Below are 4,823 nucleotides of genomic sequence, written 5' to 3' on the forward strand. Positions count from 1 at the left end.
GCATTAAGGATGGAGATGAGTGGAAGACTGCGTTTAACACTCCGCTGGGGCACTTTGAGTATCTTGTCATGCCCTTCGGTCTTACTAACGCCCCAGCGGTGTTCCAGAATCTGATTAACGACGTTTTAAGCGATATGATTAATCTGTTTTGCTTCGTGTATCTTGATGATATTCTGATTTTCTCTAGGAATCTACAAGAACACACTACGCATGTCAAACTCGTTCTTCAACGTCTCCTTGAAAATAGGTTGTATGTTAAAGCTGAGAAGTGTGATTTCCACGCCACATCAGTGCCGTTCCTGGGGTACATCGTGGAGAAGGGTCAATTGCGTGCCGATCCCGCCAAGATTCAGGCGGTGGTCGAATGGCCAACTCCTAAATCAAGGAAGCACTTACAGAGGTTCCTAGGGTTCGCCAACTTCTACAGGCGATTTATCCGCAATTTCAGCAGTAAGGCAGGACCTCTGACTAGGCTTACATCTCTTAAGGTTCCGTTTGTGTGGACCCCAGAGGCAGAGACGGCTTTCTGGAATCTGAAATCGTTATTCACATCAGCACCTGTGCTCGTTCATCCTGATCCTAACCTGCAATTTTTTGTAGAGGTCGACGCATCGGATACGGGAGTGGGAGCCGTCCTGTCCCAGCGATCCTCGGTCGACCAGAGGCTGCACCCCTGCGCCTTCTCTCGTCGCCTCACACAGGCTGAGAGCAACTATGATGTGGGTAACAGGGAGCTGCTGGCCATCGTTCTGGCGCTGCGGGAGTGGCGTCATTGGCTGGAGGGTGCTACACTTCCGTTCATAGTCATCACGGACCATAAGAACTTGTCATACATCCGCACCGCTCAAAGACTCAATTCTCGACAAGCCCGCTGGTCATTATTCCTCACCCGTTTCAATTTTTCAATCACTTACAGACCCGGTTCACGCAATGTCAAGCCCGATGCCCTATCAAGAGTCTTCAGCCCCACGGAGGAGGGAAAGGCACCAGAGACTATCATACCTGTGGCTCGAGTGTTGGGTGCACTCCAGTGGGAGGTGGAGAGGAAGGTGTCGGAAGCAACAGATGGGAGGAGACCACCAGAGGGCTGCCCCCCAGGAAGACTGTTCGTCCCAGAGGAGCTCAGGTCAGAGGTACTACAATGGGGTCACACGTCTAAAGTAACCTGCCACCCGGGACTCAAACGGACGCTATACGCACTGGCGCAAAGATTCTGGTGGCCTATGGCGGCGGACGCCAAGGAGTTCGTCGCGGCCTGCTCTCTGTGCCAGGAGTAAGTCTTCAAACCGACCACCAGCCGGCCTGCTCCAACCATTACCCATCCCCGCCCGGCCCTGGTCTCACATATCCTTGGACTTCATTACCGGTTTACCTGCCTCTAGGGGGAACACGACAGTATTGAACATTGTGGACCGGTTTTCTAAGATGGCTCATTTCATTGCACTACCTGGACTACCTACATCCCTGGACACAGCTCGTCTGCTGGTGAGACACATTTTTCGTATTCACGGCATTCCCACGAACATCGTCTCAGACAGGGGCCCCCAGTTCACGTCCAGAGTCTGGAAGGCATTCTGCAAGATGCTGGGGGCCTCGGTCAGTCTTTCTTCCGGTCACCATCCCCAGACCAACGGCCAGACAGAGCGGGCCAACCAGGACCTGGAGGCTGCCCTTCGTTGCGTTTGTCACCGGCATCCATCTTCCTGGGCCCCCCACCTCCCCTGGGTGGAGTACGCACACAACACGCTTGTCAGCTCTGCCACAGGTATGTCACCCTTTAAGGTCGCTTACGGATATCAGCCCCCACTGTTCCCTTCACAGGAGGCGGAAGTTGCAGTGCCATCCGTGCAGGTTCATCTACGCCGAGCCCGGAGGATTTGGAGAGAGACAGTCGCTGCACTAGGCCGCACGGCGGCACGAAATCGACGGCTGGCTGACCGTCACAGGATCCCAGCTCCCACTTATCAGGTTGGCGATGAGGTCTGGTTATCATCCAAGGACTTACCTTTAGCAGGGACTAATAGGAAGCTGGCGCCCAGATTTGTGGGTCCCTACACTGTGGACTCCATCATCAACCCCTCCTCCGTGAGACTCAAACTGCCATCCAGTCTCAAAGTACACCCAGTGTTCCACGTCTCCTGTCTCAAGCCTGTATCTACCAGTCACCTGTGCCCTCCGGTCGAGGCTCCGCCCCCGCCGCGCCTGATCGATGGCCACCCAGCCTACACTGTGAAGGCCATTTTGGACTCAAGAAGGAGGGGCAGAGGGTTCCAGTATCTGGTCGACTGGGAAGGTTATGGTCCTGAGGAGCGTTCATGGATCTCCCGCTCCCTTATCTTGGATCCATCCCTCATTAGCGACTTCCACCGTCTCCATCCTGACAAGCCAGGTAAGCCGCCAGGCGGCGCCTTATAAGAGGGGGGCATACTGTCATGTTCTGTGTTCTGCTCTGCTGCCCTCTGTCGTTTATTTGTTGCAGCACATCCCTGAACATGACCCAGCCCTAATTACACACACCTGCAGCTCATTACCACCGGCCTACTTAAGCTCCAGCCAAACTCCAGACCGGTGCCAGATTGTACTCCTTGACAACCTGCTCCCTGTACCTGCTCCTTACCCTGCTCTCTGGCTCCCCGGCTCCCCGCTTACCTGTACCTACCTGCTAGCCCTTTTGTGATATTCTCCTGTAAGGTTTGCCTGCAGTGTATTTTTGTTATTTCTAGTTTTATCCTAACAGCCTTTTGCTGTTAGTGTTTTTTGTTATGGACTCTTACCTTGTTGGATTTTCCTTATTTGTACTTTGTATTTTTGCTTTGGACTCTTTTGTATATTAAATTGTTCTTTTGTACTTTCTGCCTCCCTTGTCTGCATTTGGGATCCTAAAATACTCGCCGTGTTCCACGGCCGCCCATGACAATTTCTGCTGTATAAACTGAAAGTTGATCTGGTAATCTTTTTATAATGCTATAGTTCATTGATGGTACGTAGATTCCAATCCTCACCTTCCCTTCTTCACTTTTAGATCCATCTGTATAAATATCTAAATAACTGTAATATTTGTTTCTAATATGTTGACTTGCTTTATGTCCTTTTTCACCATCTTCCCACTTATTTTTTAACTCTGTTATATGTATATCTACAACAGGTTTTGGAAATAGCCAGATAGGAACGTTACTTATGGGTATAGAATTATTAATATGTAGATTTTTTGTTATATTTTTCAGTTTTATCTTTAATTACCCACCCAAAGCTTTAGTTGTATTATACTCCCAACATTCGTCTATCACATTCTTGGCCAGATGTCCATGCCTACATCCTTTAAGTCTACTCCAGTATGTCAACATAAGGTTATCTCTTCTCAGGTCATACGCTACTTCTCCTAACTCAACCTGTATTGCTTTCATTGGTGTTGATCTGGTCTTTGAACTTCACATCCACCATATGCGGCACCGTGTTCTCCATAATTGCAACATCTTAGCTTAGCATCGTTAGCACATTTCCTATAGTCATGTTCTCCACCACATTTTGAACACCTTTGACTCCAATGACATTGCTGTGCTGTGTGTCCCATTCTCTGGCATTTATAGCACCTTATGGGTTGTGGGGTGTACTCCCCCCTAAAATTTATACACCCAATAGTACTGTATGTCTGTCGGTATTGTCTTTTCAAAAACAAGTAGTACAGACAAACTGTCACTTTTTACTCCTCCTCTTCTGGTTTGGAGTTGTTTAGCCTGTTATTTTGCCACCTGATTTCTCTCTTCACCTCATCCATAGACATTTTCAACGGTACATTTGATATAACTCCTCTTATTGCTGCTGGCACTCCTGGTATGTGTACTTTTATTTCTCCACCATCAAGGTACTTCGACTTCATAATATTTTCTTGCTGTTTTTTATTTACTGTTGACATAAGTTTTCTTCTGTTATTGAGCATTTTGGCGTATTTGACTTTCCGTATTTCTTTTTCAATTGCTTTAGTCATATGAAAATGTCCTTTATCTTTGCTCTTTGTAATAACTTTCCATTCTTCACCAGAGTCTTCTTTACTGTTTGTTTTAGCTAATATTTTTTTTCTTTGTCTTCCATCATTATCTTTTTCACAAACCAATTTTTGAAGTGATTAACAAGAACGGTGGAGCTACTCTTTACTGAGTCCTACTGAGAACATTTTTTGTTCTGGTTGGAGAGTTTTTTTGTTATTTTTTGAGTGATGGTTTTAAACTTTTGATCTGCTGATAAACAGCCTATTTCAGTTTAATTGTTGTTTTCAATAAATTACATTTTTGTCTCACTCCCCCTTCTTGCTTTTGCATATTGTATAAAACCTCATTAAGATCCAAATGTGCAAAATGCAAATTCTAGCAATTTTTCAACTGGTCTTAATATTTTGATCAGGAGTGTCTATAATTTTTAACTGTGCAGGATGCTACATTGTTTTATTACATCAAGTCATATATGTGATCAAATAATACAATTATTAAAACGTATAAATTCGATGCAAGTTGGTGGAGGTAATCAAATGATCCTTAAATGCTCGTATCTCTATTTAAACACATTTCATAATGTGTTGTTGCTGATCAGTGTTGTACAAATGAACGGAGTAGCCAAAGAGTAACCAATAAGTAGCTATTAATATGACTATTGTTGGGTTTAGCTCAGACAAATGAGAGAAATCTGCCGACGTAGTACCTCTCTTCTTTCTACTGTAAAACCTACATTTTAAAAAACTAATAACTTTGCTTCTGTAATGTCACATTTTGTTTGAAGGCAGTCATTCTGTCATGATGTCAGGGGAAACATGAGAACACGTGACACAACCA

The sequence above is a fragment of the Dunckerocampus dactyliophorus genome, chromosome 9, assembly GCF_027744805.1.
Source record: "Dunckerocampus dactyliophorus isolate RoL2022-P2 chromosome 9, RoL_Ddac_1.1, whole genome shotgun sequence".
Classification (NCBI taxonomy): Eukaryota; Metazoa; Chordata; class Actinopteri; order Syngnathiformes; family Syngnathidae; genus Dunckerocampus; species Dunckerocampus dactyliophorus.